Below are 20,071 nucleotides of genomic sequence, written 5' to 3'. Positions count from 1 at the left end.
TCCACGGGGAGTTCGTTCCATAGGGTCGGAGCAGCCACCGAGAAGGCTCTCCTCCGGGTAGTTGCCAGTCGACATTGACCGGCTGATGGAATTCGGAGGAGGCCTAGTCTATGGGATCTTATTGGCCTAGTGGAAGTAATTGGCAGTAGGCGGTCTCTCAAGACAGTGGAAGACTGCTATCAGGTCTCCTCTAGTCCTTCTTTTCATGAAACTAGACATACCCAGTTCCAGCAACTGTTCTTTATATGTTCTTTACAGAGGTGGGTTGCTCCCGGTTCGGCCCGAATTGGGCGAACCTGTAGGAGTGGCGGCGGGAGGCTCCACCCACCTACTCAGAGGGTTCTGCACATGCCCGAACTGGTAGTAAAATTATTAGCAACCCACCACTGGTTATTTATATAATCAAATGGCAAATGCTGTTACAGAAAACATAAAACTTTAGTAAGGACATGCTTTTCTTTTGAAGGATAACTATATATATTCTGTCTTGGTACAGTTCCTTAGCTGTACTGGTCCCCACCACCTTCAAAGTGGCATGCTAAAAATTAATTTGCAGAGATGGAGCAATTAATCTTACCAAGACACTACTACGTGATTGATCTTCTACATTTAAAATAATTAGCCTACACATAGGTGAGAGAATGTAATGGCTGAACACTTCACTACAAGCTTTGACAAAAGCCAACCTTTTAGGGACAACTACGGTGAATGTTCCATACATCACTTCTAGGGTACTCATTACTCAGATATTTGAATTAAAAAAGGGGTGGGAATGAGTGAAGATCAAAGGATCATAGGGTGGGCTGAACATTCCCATTTTAAATTAGTGGGTCTTTTGGAGAGTCAGAATGATAATGTATCATCATGTCTAGAGAACATGACACCTTAAGCCTTTAGGAAGTGGATCCTATCAGATACAAGCATCCGTCATTCTTTTTACAGGGGGAAAATTAAGAAGCGGTTATGCGGTGTTAGAAAAAGCAGATAAACTTCATAAATATAGATTGTCACAGATGTTCAATTCACACTTTGAGCCAGCATTATGTTCTTTTCCTCTGCAAAATATTTAAGTCCAGATGTATGCTCCCAGATCCTTCTAAGAATGTAAACGATCTACTCAATCATATCAAAGGCTCATCCAGATTCCTCTATTTGCAATGTTCAACAATTTTCTTGGTAAATGATAAGCAGGGCACAATAATTATAAAATATAGTCACGATCATGCTAATGTGAGAACTGTCTCACCCATGGGTTCCCCCCCCCCAGCAGTATACAACAGAGTTCCACAATTGTTTTTTTTTTGGTTCATCTGTCAGCTTTATTTCCATAACTAAAGATCTGTTGCTCACTTAAACATTATATGTTGCTGCCCTTACATTTGCAACATCTCCAATAAAAATCTACTGCTGCTGTCTTTATGCGCTGTTATACAGCTGTGCAGCTCAGCGCCCTCTGCATCTATAGGTAGAAATTCAACCAAAAGATAAGTAAAATGATACAGGAATGAATTAAATATATAACTGCCTATGAACTAAAGCTGCTTCTAGAAATGGTGCAAGTAGTGATCGCTGGGAATCAAGCAGGGGTGAAATGCTACTGATTTGGAAGTGAAAACTGCTACCAGTTCGGGCAAACCGGTAGTTCCGCCGATCAGGTTTACGACAATCAGCTGTGCCGCATTATTTCTAAATTGCTTGGCACAGCTGATTGTTGGAACCAAACCGGTAGTAAAAAAATGCTACCGGTTCAGGCGAACTGCAGTTCTGACAATCAGCTGTGCAACAATCAGCTGTGCCATGTGATTTCTAAATTGCTTGGCGCAGCTGATTGTTGGAACCAAACCGGTAGTAAAAAAAAATGCTACCGGTTCAAGCGAACCAATAGTTCCGGCGATCAGCTGTACAACAATCAGCTGTGTCGCACGATTGTCGGAACTACTGGTTTGCTCCAACTGGTAGCATTTTTTACTATCAGTTTGGTCGAACTTGTAGTTCCAATGATCAGCGCCTGTGGTGCACATACAGACAGAGTGTGCATTTGTTGTGCATGCGCACAAGGTGCACATTTGGCACACATGCGTGAATGAAGCGAGCCGGTAGCAGATGTCAGAGCATTTCAACCCGGGAATCAAGACTGGGAAGTTCTGTGGTTTTAAGGAAAGGCTTGTTCCTTCCATTGACCATATTTACCATGTGTTCATGTGACTCAAGAGCTGTGGTGGTGCAGTGGTGAGAATGAAGTATTGCAAGCTAGCTCGATTCTCACCGGCTCAAGGTTGACTCAGCCTTCCATCCTTCTGAGGACAGTAAAATGAGGACCCAGATTGTTGGGGGCAATATGCTGACTCTATAAACAACCTAGAGAAGGCTGTATAAGCACTGTGGAGTGGTACACAAGTCTAAATGCTATTGCCATTAATCATGAATGCATTTGAAGCCTCTATGACTTTGAAAGTAATCTGAAACTTCAGCCAGTTGGAAAATGCTGTGGTCAGACTTCCAAGAACTGGGCGTCTTATGGGTTATATATTGTAGATTTATTTTCTTGGATCAATTCCAGTTTATCCCAGGCCAAAGTTCAAAATACTGAATCCTGCTCCCTACCCCTAATCAAACCGGACGAGAATTCATGCAAACCCAGATCGGTCATCTGGAAAGAATACGAGAAAATTCTGCCATCGTCTTAACCCCGAGCATCTTCCACATTCAAGAATTTGCATTCCATATCGAGGATGGTTTGGTTCTCCTGGGTTTTTTAGAGTTTTGTAATTGTTCCTTCAGGCATCTCCTCATAATTTTACTGCAGTTGAGATTTATGACATTTAAACATCACCTGAAGCCTGTAGGAGGGGAGAATCATTTGCAAATGGATTAAATAATCCACAAGTCAAAATGAGCAGTCATTCGGATAAGAAGTTCCAAATTATTTGTTTGTTTGTTTGTTAATTTCGTCAAGCATGTATTAGATAACAGATATAAGCATAAACATGACTTTGAATACATGAAATGGATACGAATAAAAAGAAACATTAGGACAGGGACGATAGGTGCGCTTATGCACGCCCCTTACAGACCTCTTAGGAATGGGGTGAGATCAACAGTAGACAGTCTAAGGTTAAAGTTGTGGGGGTTTGGGGAAGAAACCACAGAGTCAGGTAGAGCATTCCAGGCGTTGACCACTCTGTTGCTGAAGTCTCATTTTCTGCAATTAAGTTTGGAGCAGTTTACCTTGAGTTTGTATCTACTGTGTGCTTGTGCATTATTGTGGTTGAAGCTGAAGTAACCATTGAAAGGTAGGACATTGTACCAGATAATTTTATGTCAGACTGAAGATGGCTTAGTTCTTTTAAGGCGTTGTTATGCCTTAAGATGGGCAACCGCACACATGTTTCAAACAAACTTTGTTAAATGAAGTTCTTTTTTTATGCTGAAAAGTAAAAGAAGATGATAGAGGGATTTTTTTTTTTGTGTGTGTGTGTGTATGTGTGTGTGGGCCATTTGGGAGGTGATCTTATCTTGGCCACCATCAATCCCATTTAGATTAGATACGATGCAGGTTTTATAAGAGAAAGAGGTCTTGCTAGCTCGAAGCGCAGCAAGCTCTTATCTTGTCAATTGTGTTTGAAAATGGCAGCCACGTGACTCGGCCAATCGAAAGCTTGGTGACACCAAGGCCTGGAATGTGTCACAGGCAATAAATAACTGTCTTTGCCCACAGAGAATAGGGCAGTCCTTCTCTTCACAATGAACTTTGCTTCTGTTTCTTTTCTTTTCTTATTTTTTTTCCAAAAAGCTGGCTGCCTACACCATAAAAAGAAGTTTGTAGGACACTGATATTTCTATTATTTATGAGGCAATGAGGCAATCCTTTTTTATGACCTTCTGGTTTTCTCCTCTTGGCCCTGCCTCACCTTCCTCTCTGTTTTATTCCAGGCTTCCCTCTTTTTTTTTTCCCTTGCTCATCTTTGGAGATTAAAAAGAGAAAAAAAATCATGTTTTTAGGAGGTTGATATCTTTGCTGTCTTTTCCACAATTTGTCGGGTTCAGAAGACAGGCTGGTAGCTTCTTTTGACATGTGGTTTTTTTTCCCCCTCATCAACTTGCACCTGCTCATTCAGAAGACGAGAGAAATAAAATGAAAAGAAAAAAAAACCTTCTTCTGGGTTGACATTAAAATAGCCTGCATTTTTGTGGCCTTATACAATGCAATAGCAGAGTTGGAAGGGACCTTGGAGGTCTTCTAGTCCAACCCCCTGCCTAGGCAGGAAACCCTATATCCTTCCAGACAAATGGCTATCCAACAACTTCTTAAAGACTTCCAGTGTTGGGGCATTCACAACTTCTGGAGGCAACTTCTGTTCCACTGATTAATTGTTCTAACTGTCAGGAAATTCCTCCTCAGTTCTAAGTTGCCTCTCTCCTTGATTAGTTTCCACCCATTGCTTCTTGTTCTGCCCTCAGGTGCCTTGGAGAATAGTTTGACTCCCTTTTCTTTGTGGCAACCCCTGAGATATTGGAACACTGCTATCATGTCTCTCCTCGTCCTTCTTTTCATTAAATTGGACATACCCAATTCCAGCAAAGTTCCGTTCTTTGTATGTTTTAGTCTCCAGTCCCCTAATAATCTTTGTTGCTCTTCTCTGCACTCTTTCTAGAGTCTCAATATCTTTTTTACATTGCGGCAACCAAAACTGGATGCAGTATTTCAAGTGTGACCTTACCAAGGCATTATAAAGTGTATTAACATTTCATGTGATCTTGATGCAGCCTAGAACTGTGTTGGCATTTTTGGCAGCTGCTGCACACAGCTGGCTCCTATTTAAATGGTTGTCCACTAGGGCTCCAAGATCCTTCTCACAGTTACAACTACTGTGTTCCCCCAAAGGGCAACTTAACTCATGTACGTGTTGCACCTAATATGTGTTAAGTTCCATTACGGAAAGTGTTGTGTAGGTCCCTATTGAACCCACCTTCAACCTCTCTTGGATGAGAGGTTGAAGGTGGTTTTGGTGTTTCCTTTATTACCTGTCAGCAGATATTTTTGTACGGTCCTATATTTAAACATAGGGCTTCTTAGTGCCTCTAAAATTAAGCAAATGAGCCAGTCCAATAAAGAAGGCTAATAAGTAATCTCAACCATTATCTTCCAGCGCTAATGGGTTCATTAAAGATCTCACTACACATGAAATTGACTCTTGCAGAAGAGGATATTTCAAGAAGGACATAAGGACGTCTAAAATTACAAATCCCGTTGCATGGAGGTGAATGTGTAACTGACATAATTAAGTGCTCTTTCAGCAGATATTCTGATCTAGAGTAAGAGAACAGGTTCAATACGATGTGTTCTGTGTGTGTGTGTGTGTATCAGTGTTGGGATTCAATTTTTTTTACAACCGCTTCTGTGGGCCTGGCTTTGTGGGTGTGGTGTGGCTTTGTGGGCATTGCAAGGGAAGGATGCTGCAAAATCCCCATTCCCTCCCCACCGCACTAACCTGCTTTCCAGCTTCGTTCTCCTGTTCAGGACAACAAAAGAAGATCAGCTGGGAGGCAGCAGGGGCGGGGCCAGCCTATTTGCCGGGTCTCTGAACTACTCAAAATTTCCACTACCGGTTCTCAGTCAGAACTGGCTGAATACCACCTCTGGTATGTACTGCAGGCAGGCAGGCAGGCAGGCAGGCAGGCAGGCAGGCAGGCAGGCAGGCAGGCAGGCAGGCAGGCAGGCAGATAGATGATAGATAGATGACTGATAGATAGACAGACAGACACATATAAATATAGATACACACACACACACACACACACACACACACACACACACAATCTCAGAGGAACACCTCTCCTTTGAAAAGGAACAGGATATATAAATAAATAAATATATTCTTTCTTTCTTTCTTTCTTTCTTTCTTTCTTTCTTTCTTTCTTTCTTTCTTTCTTTCTTTCTTTCTTTTTCTTTCTGGATTGGTCTTGAAGCATACTGACTGGTCACCTAGGTAAAAATATTGCAAAAATACAATACTTTGTATAGCTTGAAACAACTAATTTCAGTTTGTGCAAAGGCCAGATTACCCAATAGGTATGGAAAGGATTTTCTTTCATGGTTCTCATCGAAACCCACATTATTATTTTTTCATTTACAAAGTCTCTTCATATTTAATGAATATGAAGAGAAAGAGAATCGACAGATGGGTCCATCAAGGCAATTGTGTGCTGGTGTTCTTTTAGTACATAGATGTGGGGGAATTGAATAGAGCCATTATTGTGGCATTGTGTTACATCACCACTTTACGCCCATCCCGAAAAGTTTCTTCATTTTCACAGTTGTATAGCCCATATTTATAAACACATATATAATGGTGTTCAGTATACTCAAGTTAGTTGTATCTGTTGAATCAGGCCAGTGTGCATTGGGAAAAAAATATACTTTCATTTATTTTTGTTAAGGATGAAGCAAAGTTCTTAAACTTCAGAAACACAATATCATAAATATTAGATTAAAACAAGGTTGCAGGAAAGGAAAGCCAAAATTGGCCACCTTCATGTCAGAAATGCAAAAAAATAGAACCAATGTCTTGAATTTTGACAGTTATTTGCAGGAGAGACTTAAAATCTTTTGAAATATTCTTCTCCTGGACTTCATTACAAACCAGTATGCACCATTTTAAATAGAAAATTTAACTCTTAAAAGATTTGTTTCATTTTCTGTTTTATGTTTTAAATATTTGTAGGCAGTGTAAGATATATTTCTATATTCCTTGGATCTTTCTCCTATCATTTGTCTGTTTGTCTGTCTATATCCATCCATCCATCCATCCATCCATTCTTTCTGCCTTCCTTCCTTCTATCCTTCCTTCCTTTTCTGTTCCTCTTCTGTTACTTCATTCCCTGTCTTCACTCTCAATTATCCTTGCAATAATTTATTAGGGAAAGCATTTATATCATAATACAGCAAACATTCTTTAAAAAAAAAGTAAATAAATTAGAATAGATTGTACCATTCTCCAAATATATTATCCTGATTGTAGTAATTGAAACTTAATTTACTTAGCCCAAAATTGGAAATTACTTGAGTGTTGCGTGTGTGTGTGTGTGTGTGTTTTATTTGTGCTGATAAATAAATAAAGGGAGACTAGTATAGATCTATTTCAAGCTATTTAGCTCTCATCAGCTAGCCATACCCTTACTGGGAATCGAACCTGTGCTGTATTGCATTAGGCAGACGTCTTAGCCATTAAGCCACAGAGTTCGACTCCTTATCAGCCAAGCCAGGGTGAAAGGTATCTATTAGAGTTACAACCCCCCCCCCCGGTATGCCTACACACACACACACACACACACACACACACACACACACACACACACACACACACACACACACACACACACACACACATATATATATATATATATATATATATATATATATATATATATATATATATATATATATATATGGATATATGTCTGCATGTATGCTTGTATTGGAGTTAAATGGATGAGCAAATTTGTTATAAATGAAAGAGACATACAATACTATAATTTATTTATTTTAAAAAATAAAGTATCTCTACTTCCTTTCAAGGGACACGGTGGATCAGTGGGTAAGATGCTGAGCTTGTCGATCAGAAAGGTTGGCAGTTCGGCGGTTCGAATCCCTAGTGCCACACAACAGAGTGAGCTCCCATGACTTGTCCCAGCTTCTGCCAACCTAGCAGTTCGAAAGCATGTAAAAATGCAGGTAGAAAAATAGGAACCACCTTTGGTGGGAAGGTAACAGCGTTCCGTGTCCCTTTGGTGTTTAGCCATGCTGGCCACATGACCATGGGGATGTCTTTCACCAGCGCTATCTCTTCGGCTTTGAAACAGAGATGAGCACCGCCCCCTAGAGTCAGGAACGGCTAGCATATAAGTGCGAGGGGAACCTTTACCTTTACCACTTCCTTTCCATCCAACTAATCAGGACAAGCTACTGATGAGTTCTTAATCAACAACTATTACCAACTTTGAAAATTAATAATACATCTGAATTGAAAGCAAAAGTTTTTTTTTTAGTAAATGAGATAAGTGGTCAACGTTCTCTATTTTTGGACTAGGGAAAAAAAAAAAAGAAAACTTAAGATATGCAACCAAAACGGTTAGAAAAATCCAGCGAGATAAGTCAGTGCCCGAACCAGAGAGAGGAACTGAGTTTCTTTATTGGTAAAGGAAATATATTGATGGATGCCTCTAAGGTCATGCACGAAAACTTAACAACAGATGCATTGAAATGTTTCTGGAGGGAGGAAGAAGCCTGTGAATAAACTTAGAGGTATTAAAGATTATCAAGGGTGAAAGGTTTGTGTTGGGAAATAAATGGAAAAGATAAAAATAGCCGAACGGCCCAGCTCTGGGAGAACAAATATCAAAGGACGCAATTTCAGATGGTTTATATTGTCTCAGATGATAGGGGAATAAAGTGTTCATCAAAAACTCGATATTGGCAAAAGAGGCAGTGGGCCATAGCACTGCATGGCATTATTTGCTAAACAGATAGTTGTAGACAACTTCATCTATGCGGGGATATTGAATTTTTGTCAAAGCTGTGTCTTCTGCCACAGTCAGATGGCATTATGAGATATCAAAGGTCAGGATTATCGTCTGTCAAATAATGCATTGACCCTCTGTTGCCGTTGAAGATTGGTCTCATGGGAAAGAATGAAGAACAGGCGATCCTTGACTTACAACGGGTTTTTTTAAGTGACCGTTTGCAATTATAACTTCACTGACTTATAGTAGCAATAGCAATAGCAATAGCAATAGCAGTTAGACTTATATACCGCTTCATAGAGCTTTCAGCCCTCTCTAAGCAGTTTACAGAGTCAGCATATCACCCCCACAGTCTGGGTCCTCATTTCACCCACCTCGGAAGGATGGAAGGCTGAATCAACCTTGAGCCAGTGAGATTTGAACCGCTGAACTGCAGATAACAGTCAGCTGAAATGGCCTGCAGTACTGCACCCTAACCACTGCGCCATCTTGGCTCATTATGGCTACTGAATACTGTTGTAGCATCTGCGTGATCAGGTGATCAAAATTCAGATGCTTGGACACTGACGGCTCATATTTATGACTGTTGCGGGGTCCCGAGGTCACGAAGCAGTGACCACTGCCGACAAATCCTCTCTCTTTGTTTGTCTGTGTGTTTGCAGGGCTGATCTTTGATTCCATGAAGGACAGGCCCAACCTGCGGGAGCTGCCCAAAGCCTTTTGCCCCTTTATCCTAAGACCTTCAGGAAGGTCGGCCCTGCAAGCACAGAGACAAAGAGGGAGGATTTGTAAGCAACGATAGCACGCTTCTTCCTATGTTACGAAAAAATTGATAGACTGAAAAATGCTATTTATACTAACTTATAATAAATGTGCCTTTCAAACAGTCCGTATTTAAACATAACCAGAAAATGACGGTCCAGATAATACAGTCCATATTTCACTCCTTTTTGTTTAACGAATTTTCTCCTCCAGTTGAAATATAACTCGTGGGTCAGTAATGGAGAAAATAAGGCAGTTCTACTTACAATAGCAAGATCAATGATTAGAATTAACCCATCTTCCCTCCGTCCCTTCCTCCTACCCTCCCTCCCTCTTTCTTTCCTCCCTCTCTCTCTCCTTTCCTCCTTCCCTCCTTCCTTTCCTCCTACCCACCCTGCCTGCTTCCTTCCTTCTTTCTCCCCTCCCTCTCTTCCTCCCTTTCCCCTTCCCTCTCTCCTTCTTTCCCTCTTTTCTCCCTCTCTTCCTCCCTCCCTCTCTCCTTTTCTCCCTTCCTCCTTCCCTCCTTCCCTGCTTGATTCCTTCCTTCTTTCTTTCCTCCACTTCCTCTTTCCCTCTTTTTTCCTTCCTCTCTTCCTCCCTCTCTCCTTCGCTCCCTCCCACTCTTCCTCTCTAACCCTAACCCTAACCTTTCCCTCTCTCCCTCCCTCCTTCTTTCCTTTTCTCTCTCCCTTTCTCCCTCCTTCCTTCCCTCTCTCCCTCACTCTTCCCCTCCCTTCTTCCCTCTTCATGCAGCTTAAAAGCCTGCTCTTTTTGGCTAAGTCAAATATAAACTGCAGAAACTTCCTACTGTGCCTCTGCAAAAACATCTGCACATAAAAATGTGCCAAAGATGATCTGAATTAATTACACAAAGAAAAATGAAAGATTAAATTAAAGCCTGAGTCATCCTGGTGCAATTTAAAAAGCCATATTGTAGGTTACAAAGTTTGCAGCCGTTCCTTTCCACCGACAAAGCAATGTGCCTTTTTCTTTCCGGTTTCCTTCGCAACCTCCTCTTATAAATTAATGTATTTCTTTCATCAGTGAAAATTGTTTTAAAGTATTTTTTATTATTATTATTGTTATTGTTGGCATTTAACCTTAGGTTAGCAGAGAAATTTGACGCAATTACAATATTGAATCAACTTCGGCTTCTGCCCGAGCTAATTCGTTCTCAGCCATTGTGGAATAAAGACGGTTGTTATCATTGTGTGAGTGTTTTTTGTAGCTAGATTGGCAATTTTTAAGAAAATGCTTTAGATCAAATGAAAAGATCTTAAGTATTATTCTCATTCGTTTCCCCGGCCTCTATTGAGCTCAGCGAGGCGGTATCAAAAATAAGCTGGAGATGCAAATCTTTTCTGAAGGAAGTTGATGAGAGGGAGGAAAAAAAAGATTTCAGAAAGTTAGAACATTCGGCTAAAATGACTTTCCTGAGTGCACCGGCGTTGTGTATTATGCATAGTGGAGGGATAAAAAAAAATAGATTGCTTCCTGGTTCAGCAAATGCTTCTTAAGCTTCCCAATAAAATCAGTGTCTCCTCCAGGTCATAGCCTTATCTGATCCCAACAACTGATGGTAGTAAGTTCTCCATTTTCCAACTTTGTTTCCAAGCACTTATGTGATTTCCTTAGGAGCCACAGCAGTAGTGGTGGAATTCAAATTTTTTTTTACTACTGGTTCTGTGTGTGTGGCTTTGTGGCGTGGCATGGATTGGTGGGTGTGGCTTAGCAGGGAAAGGATACTGTAAAATCTCTATTCCCTCCTCCCTCCAGGGGAAGGATACTGCAAAATCCCCATTTCCTCCCAATCAACTGAGACTCGGGAGGCAGAAAATAGATGGGGGCATGGCCAGTCAGAGGTGATATTTACCGGTTCTCTGAACTACTCAAAATTTCCATTACCTGTTCTCCAGAACTGGTCAGAACATGCTGAATACCACCACCTCTGCACAGTAGAATATAAAAATTATGCCTTCTCCTAGATTCATCAGATCTTTAAATTAACATATAGTGATAATTTATTATGAGATCGACTTCTTCTTAGGGGTTACCATAAAGAAGGGTCAACCTTTTTTCTATAGCGCCTGAAGATAAGACATGAAACCATGGATGAAAACTAATCAAGGAGGGAACCAATCTTGAACTAATTAGAAATTTCTTGATATTGTGAATAGTTAATCAGTGAAACAACTTGCCTTCAGAAGTTGTGGATGCTCCAATTCTGGAAGATTTTAAGAAGGGATTGGACGACCATTATAGGGAGTATGACTAGAAGACCTCCAAGGTCCCTTCCAACTCATCACCGTATTTTTGTACTGCCAAACATTGTTGGCCAAGCACTGAAGTTTAATGATCAGCTTCCTATTGTTTCAGGATTATTTTAACATGATCAGTTTTGAAAAGGTGGAAAACATTGTGACAGGTTACAATACTTTCCAAACAGGACACATAATAGTTATCTTTTGAGAGCAACAAATTTTCATTTTAATGTATGCTGATTAGTGTACACTTAAAGGGACAATAAAGTTTCTACTCTATTCTTGATTCTATTCTTTCTCTTCCTTTTTTATAATTTTCTGAGCTAAGCACATGCTTTCAAAATGGTTGCTGTCACATATTAACTCTTTTCAAGGTCATCTCTTTATCTTGTCCACACAGATGTGAAATTATCTATCACCTGAATGCAGATCTAATTTTTTCTGTTGTCACAATGAAAACAACAGTTGATGCAAGGCTGAACAGAATTTTTTCCCTTTTAATTATATTTTATGCGATCTGCTGATTGTTGATGAAAATAAAATTAATGGTATTATGTAGCAAACCTCTCTAGCGTGATGAAGCTTATCTGTATCCCCAAGAAAATCCAGACTTCAGCATTTCCGAACTTACTCATTCCTGCTTTACAGAATTCTTGAAGATTAAAAAATAGTATATTATAGCCAATTGGCTTGGCATGTATTGGAATAAATAATTATCAGTGCATCAATCTCAGGACACACTGAGAATGTCTACTACACATAATTCAGCTAACGTCAAGTTAGAAGATCTCAGCGAAACATGCCATGTTAACCAAGCTCTCCTTAAGAGACACCTATACCAGAGTGTCAGGTGCCTAAGGATATTCATACAAATCTGAATTTAGGATCATAAATTTGCATATCTAGAAGATATGCCAGACATCATGCTACGCGTCTATCCCAGGTTCCATTTTTGTCCCTAAAAAGTTGACGACGGAAAGTGGATCTTCTCTTCAAACCCTTGACATTTTGATTTTCACACTTTCTTTATTTTAGCACTTTCATCACCTCTTTGTCTTGATTGCTCACACTTGGAGAAAAAAGGTTGGGTCAGTGTGTTGCAGTGTGTAGAATCTGATTAATGTTTAATGCGTCCATAACATTCCATATGACTTTCATTGTGGAGTCGCTTGTCAAAACCCCATCAGCTTACCTGGCTGAAGACGCATAAATGAATAATGATAACCTGTTACACTGTATAATCAACTCGGCTCTGATACATTATTAAACATTTGTTCCTCTCTTCTTTTTTTTTCCCCTGCTAGAAAAGTTTTTGAATGACAAGTCTTTGGGAAAAGAGGAAACTTGTTAGTTTCCTACTTTGGAAACGAATCTTATCCCATTGTTGAATTTTCAGGTTGTTATCATGGGCAAGTATCTACCTGCTTTGCAAATCCTTATGAGCTTACTGATTGGAATTGCCAACAATTTTGCTGATCAGTGTAGTAGTGAAATTTCTTTTCTTTCTTTTTAATTTGTTCCTGTTGCTGAAGTCTAAACTTAATGAGTGGATCTTTTCTTTGCAAGAATAGTTAAGGTAAGATGAGGTAATGAGTCTGCTTTCACAGGCCTGGGATCTCAGTGGGAGCAATTAAGTCTTTGTTGATACAACAAAGTATTAAAAATATTTTTCAACATATCGCCAGAAGATAACAGTGCATGGATGGACACACACAAACACACACAGGCATAAAAAAAAGTTTGATCTAAAAAGAAAATTATAATATTATGCCGTCATCTTAACAAAGCATTAAATATAAAGTCTGGAGGTTGTAGAATCAACAAATAATATCCCACCCTAATTAATCTTTCTGACATATATGCATCCAGATGTCATTAGAACAATTAATATACTAATAAAAGATGCCCAGTAAATAAAACATCCATGGTAATGGATGAAAGCAAAAACATGGGAGTCCTGGAGAACTCATCATGCCCCTGTATTTCAGTACCTCAATCTATATTGACTGAATTGAATAGATTGGTTGATTTATTGAATCAGAGTCAATGCCATCACTCTGCTAAACAACTAATTCCCACAACACTGTCAAATTATTTACTAAGACTGTATTATTATTACTATTATTCTCTTACTTCCTAGTACTTATTTCCTCCCACTTATGTCTATAACCATGTTGTTTGTATCTTTACAATTTATATTGTTTTATTTGTTCCTAGTATGATTTGATTGCTTATTAGTAACATATGACTATCAGAAAGTGTTGTACTGTATCTTATGATTCTTGATGAATGTATTTTACTTCATGTACTTTATGTACACTGAGAGCATCTGCATCAAGACAAATTTCTTGGGTGTCCAACCACACTTGGCCAATAAAGAATTCTATTCTATTCTATTCTATTCTATTCTATTCTATTCTATTCTATTCTATTCTATTCTATTCTATTCTATTCTATTCTATTCCATTCCATTCCATTCCATCCCATCCCATCCCATCCCATCCCATCCCATCCCACCTATTCTATTCTATTCTATTCTATTCTATTCTATTCTATTCTATTCTATTCTATTCTATTCTATTCTATTCTATTCTATTCTATATAATTGGATTTGAAAACACTAAAGCCCCCTCTGATGTTGCTTTTCAGTTCCTTTTATTGTAAACAAACAGGATCTATGTTCAATGTCCTCTCATTGCTTGTTGCTGTTCAGTCACTAAATTGTGTCTGGCTCTTTGTGACCCCATAGCATGCCGGATTCCCCTGTCTTTCACTGTCCCCTAGAGTCTGTCCAAACTTGTTGCCCACTGCTTTGATGACAATATATAGCCATCTCCTCCTCTTCCTTCCATCTTTCCTTCTTTTTGCTTCTATCTATCCTGACCTCATGGTCTTTCCCAATATATCCTGTCTTCTTAATTGGTTGCCAAAGGATTTGAGCTTCAGCGTCAGCACCCGTCCTTCCAAAGAAAGTCGAGGTTGATTTCCTTTAGGATCGGCTGATTTGATCTTGGCAGTCTGGGGGACTTTCAAGAGTCTTCTCTCCAGCACCACAATTTGAAAGCTTCAGTTCTTCAGTGCTCAGCCTTCCTTATGGTCCAACCCTCACACCCATAAAAATAGTATATTATAGCCAATTGGCTTGGCATATATTGGAATAGATAATTATCAGTGCATCAATCTCAGGACACACTGAGAATGTCTACTACACATAATTCAGCTAACGTCAAGTTAGAAGATCTCAGCGAAACATTCCATGTTAACCAAGCTCTTCTTTAGAGACACCTATACCAGAGTAAGTGTCAGGTGCCTAAGGATATTCATATAAATCTGAATACTGGGATAATCATAGCTTTGATATGCAGGAGGTGATTAGGGATTTCTGCCAGTTCTAGGAGTTGTTAGCCACAAAACCCACCACAATGACTAGATGGCCACAAAGAGGAAGAGTTTTGCTGCCTGTCCATGATCGCCTGGGACCGTGGCAGTCCAGATCTTCGCTAACCTTGGCAGCAACCCCTGGCAACTCTCATTTTATATTCCCAGAATACTTTTAGAAATTACATTATTCTGAAACATGAATGGCTGCTGTGTGCCTTTTTGCAAAAAAAAAAAAAAATTACACTCTGGCACATTTTCCTCCCAAAAATAAAATGGAGGCTGATTGGGCTGGATAAACAAATCCAGTTCTCTTTCCATGTGTCAGTGAAGTGGGCAGAAATCGTGGCCCAAGCAGATGGAGTAACAAAGGAGAGGGGAAAATCTTGCCCCACTTGAACTGGCAACCGACGGTTGCTCTTGATGAAAATGTGGATTTTACGCCCCTCGGCCTTGACCCTGCCTGTACATGCAATTTTTAGAATCTGTCAGAGGCTCTTGGAAATTGTGCTTGTTGAATATATCCTTTTGTTCTCTTTCCCCTCCTCTCCTTCTTGAAACGCAACAGTTCTTTCTCGTTGACTTTTAAGGAGAGACGTGGTTGCCAAAAACAAACAAACCCCCCAAAATGTTCTGCGTTCAGAAAATGAAAAAAACAAAAAAAAATAATAACTGCATGGGGAAAATTTGTTTGAGAATGTATCTCTTAAGGCGCCCCTTATTTACATATCAACTTCTTTCAGTATGTAAGAGAAATCACGCTGGGCGAATTATTTGTGTGGCAGGCATCCCTTTTTCATCTGGAGAAGACCAAAGCAATTTTACGGGGCTGGTGTTAGCTTCTCTTCTTCCATTCCTTTGTTCCATCTCTTGGCCTCTTTCAGTCGCTGATTAGAAAGGTTCATCACCAGCAGAAATCGGTGTGAAACACTCCCCTTGCTTGGCAAAGCAAAAGTTCTTGGTTCAGCGTTTGGGTTCCCAATAGGCTTTTCATCAAGGTTATGGGAAAGTCCATAAACTTTCTGCTGAATATTTAAACAAGTTGGAGGTCACAAGCAAACACATCACCACCAAGGACAAGCGAAATGAGATTGCAATCAGACGAACGGGGCGGGCGGGGGGAGACCCGGTGTTAAGCAGGTCTTTGTCTCTGAGATAATATCTGGCAACACAACTATCAGAAAGACAAGCTTCCCCTCTCTTCCTTCGGGTTTCTTTTCAGAGACTTAATTTTCTGAGCGTAAACTGCCAATAAAGCAAAAATTGATGAATAGGACTCAATAGTTTGATTGATTTTAGTCACTGGCTTTTCTTCAAAAACCGTGATTGAAATCCAGGCTTAACAATGCCAAAGCAGAATGGGTTGTAACAGGCTATTGTGTGTTTTATGTTGCGCCACACAAGTACCCCCCCTCCCCAAACACACACACAGGCTGGTTTTGCAGTCTTTAGAGTTTGGAGGAATAGCAACAACAACAACAACAAAAATGTCAAAGTCAAATCTTTCAAGTGGTGTCCCTGTAAGTAGATAATTTGGTATCAACATTGGAATGCTTTGGGGTGGATTAGAGGATTGGAGGATAAAAACATATGTACAAAGAACAGTTCCAGGAATTGGGTATGTTGAGTTTAATGAAAAGAAGGACTCGGGGTGATATGACAGCAGTGTTCTGATATCTCGGGGGCTGCCACAAAGAAGAGGGAGTCAAGTTATTCTCCGTAGCACCTGAGGGCAGGGCAAGAAGCAATGGGTGGAAACCAATTAAGGAAAAAACAAATCTAGAATTAAGAAAAAAAAATGTTCTGACACTTAGAACAATTAATCAGTGGAACAACTTGCCTCCAGAAGTTGTAGGTGCTCTAACTCTGGACGTTTTTAAGAAGAGATTGGACAATGATTGTAGGATTTCCTGCCTGAGCAGGGAGTTGGACTAGAAGACCTCCAAGATCCCCTCCAACTCTGATATTCTGTTAGTTTCATGATCATCTTCTTTTTGTGTTGTGGGTGCTCCAGCATGGGAGGTTTTTAAGACAAGTTGTCTGAAATGTGCATAGGGTTTCCTGCTTGAGTAGTGGGTTGGAATAGAAGACCTCTAAGGTCCCTTCCAATTCTGTTATTCTGCTGGAGAAACTGTGCACTGGACATTGTTTCATTCAAGACATCCCAATGATTTGCTGTGTTTTCATACTAAGGGTTCCTCAACTGTAGCAGGAATGCCCAGTCAACCTCTGAAAAGGCTGTATATCAACTCTTGTTTCTCTCCAGCCAGCCAGCAGAGAACAAGGTCCCATAGCTATGTGCTCTTCCATCCAACTGCGCGTTCTAGCCCAAGGCAAAGTTAGTTGGAGGGCACGTAAGCCCCCCCTCGGCAAATTCCTCTTTACAAAATTGGAAAACACAGCAGGGAGAAATGAAGGAGGACTCCTCTGGCTACTAAATCTCCACACGTCTGAGAGCTCCAGAATCTTACTAGCAGAAAATGACCAGCAGAAGCAAAATTCCAACTTTATGAATAAAGAAATGATTCAAAGTTTAAGTTTGTTTTGCTCTAACTCATATTTGCAGGTTGTTGCGTGGAAAAACCCATCGAGGTTTCTATTAGTGGATTGTTGTTCAGAAGGTGGGCATTCTGTTGTAGGGAGTTAGCACCCACGCCGCTCCTAGAAGAATGAAATAGTGTAGGAAACATTAAAAAAGGGAGATTTAGATTTAGATTTAGATTTTATTATATTTATATGCTGCCCTTTTCCCCCGAAGGGGACTCAGGGCGGCTCACAATTCAAATCAGGGAAAGGGGGTAGAGACAAAAAATAAAAAACGAAACATAACAATACATAATTTAAAAAACACACAACAGTCATACTATTCGAGACGGGGGCAACAGCTCTTTAGCCCCAAGCCTGTCAGAACAGCCAGGTTTTAAGGGCTTTGCGGAAGGCCTGGAGGGTGGTGATGGTTCGAATCTCCACGGGGAGTTCGTTCCAAAGGGTCGGAGCAGCCACAGAGAAGGCTCTCCTCCGGGTAGTCGCCAGTCGGCACTGGCCGGCGGATGGAATTCGGAGGAGGCCTAATCTGTGGGATCTAATCGGTCTAGTGGAGGTGATTGGCAGCAGGCGGTCTCTCAAGTCTCTCAATATTGTGTTTCCTTGGATGAGAAAAGGAGAACCATGTTTTAAAAGCAAAGTAGCTCCCTGCATCGCTCTGCCCTTCTTCAGCTCCAGGCTGATGGGATTAAGACACGGGCCTCGGGACATGAGAGGATTAGCCCTCTACCCATCTCACCACATGGCACCTGGAGAGATTACATCACCCAGCAAGGCTCAACCAAGCCTGGGACTCAGGACGGCCTACAGAGTTGCCCCTGCATGGCCCCATGGGAGTCTGACAACCAATCAGAGTGCAAGTTCAAATTCAAAAGCCCAGAGAGGGTCTAAAACTCAGGGACTCTCAGCATCTTCTTCCCTTTTTCCTTCTTCACCCAACATCTTCAAGGCAGGTGATCCTGTCCACCATTAAAACCATCTTTCCAAACAGCCTCCATGTTTCCAGTGTCTTTCGCCCCACTTGGAACTGAACCCAGAATGACATTTCTTCTAACACCGTGTCTCGGAAATCAGGATTTGAGGAACCATCAGAGAGATTGCAAAACAGAGTGGATTATTTCTGAAGAATAATAATCAGATGGAGCAGGGAGCTTTCTTTTTTCTTGTTTTGTTTGTTTGAGGGGTTCTTCCTTCCAAGAAAGATCCAATAAACAGCCAAGGGAAAACAGAGTCAGCTCAGGGATTAAAACTGCCACCTGCAATTCAGGAGCTCACCATATGGGACAGCTGGACTTTGATTCCAGCTTCTCCTGTCACATGCTGTTTGTCCATGACTTTGCTTAAGCCATCATCAAAGCCCTGTAAATTGCTCAGCAGCCGTTCCTCCTGTGATGATACATTCCAGAAATTAATTTTACATTGGGGTACATCATCATCACTTTGCCTGGAGACAAATGGAAATCAGTTTTGTTGCAGGGCCCTGACTTCTAATAAACTGGCAGAAGGAGGGGGAGGAAACAATCAGTGGTAGGTTTCAAAAAATTTTGGAACCTACTCTGTGGGTGTGGCCTTCTTTGTGGGAGTGGCTTGCCAGCCATGTGACCTGGTGGGAGTGGCTTGCCGGCCATGTGTTTTCTCTCTCTTTTTTCCTTCCTTTTGTCTCTCTCTGTCCCTTTTTTTCTTTAATCTCTCACTCTTTTTCTTTCTTTTTCTTTGTTTATTTATTTATTTCTTCCTTTCTTTCTCTTTCTCTCTCTCTCTGTGTCAGTCTGTCTCTGTGTGTGTGTGGGGGGGCAGTGGTGGGTTTCAAAAAATTTTGGAACTTCTTCTGTAGGTGTGGCCTGCTTTCCGGGTCCACTGGTTGAACCTCTTCTAACCGGTTCGGTAGATTTGACGAACTGGTTCTACCGAATAGTTGCGAACTGGTAGGAACCCACCTCTGGAAACAATGTATATTTACATTGTATATATTGTATGTATATGTTGTAGGGACCATAGGACTGGATTGGAATTCCTGTTTGAGGTCAGGACTGGGATTTTGGCTCCGCCATCCTTACAGCAGCTTTGGGCTTCAGAAGACCTTCCCTCCAAAGGGTTCACCTGAATCTTTCTCCCATGGCCTCAAATGGCATAATATTTAGACCAGCTGTCCCAAAGGTGCTTTTAAAAAGACAACTGGACTTTCTTGATTTTTTTTCAGTTCTGAAAAACCAGGAGAGGCATGATAGCAGTGTCCAATATTTGAGGAGCTGCCACAGAGAGGAGGAGGTCAAGCCAGCAGATTCTGAAAGGTTCTGGAGAACTGGTCATGGAAATTTGGAGTACTTCGGGGAACTGGCAAATACCACCTCTGGCTGACCCCAGAATGGGGTGGGAATGGATATTTTGCAGTATCCTTCCCTTGATGTGGGGTGGGAATGGATATTTTGCAGTATCCTTCCCCTGGAGTGGGGAGGAAATGGGGATTTTGCAGTATCCTTCCCCTGGAGTGGGGAGGAAATGGATATTTTGCAGTATCCTTCCCCTGGAGTGGGGAGGGAATGGGGAATTTATAGTATCCTTCCCCTGGAGTGGGGAGGGAATGGGGATTTTGCAGTATCCTT

At 40.9% G+C, this 20,071-nt stretch overlaps 1 protein-coding gene across 1 annotated transcript in view; it reads left to right on the top strand.

Annotated features, from left to right (window-relative positions):
* Window positions 1-20,071, top strand: part of PCDH11X (protocadherin 11 X-linked) — a 720,099-nt gene that overhangs the window by 560,130 nt on the left and 139,898 nt on the right. The gene's annotated exons all lie outside the window — the stretch shown is intronic.

The sequence above is a fragment of the Thamnophis sirtalis genome, unplaced genomic scaffold (assembly GCF_051295495.1).
Source record: "Thamnophis sirtalis isolate CommonGarterSnake01/CBP01778 unplaced genomic scaffold, rThaSir2_p1.2 scaffold_13, whole genome shotgun sequence".
NCBI lineage: Eukaryota > Metazoa > Chordata > Lepidosauria > Squamata > Natricidae > Thamnophis > Thamnophis sirtalis.
The sequence above is the reverse complement of the archived record's forward strand: the minus strand, read 5'-3'. Positions and strand labels throughout refer to the sequence as shown.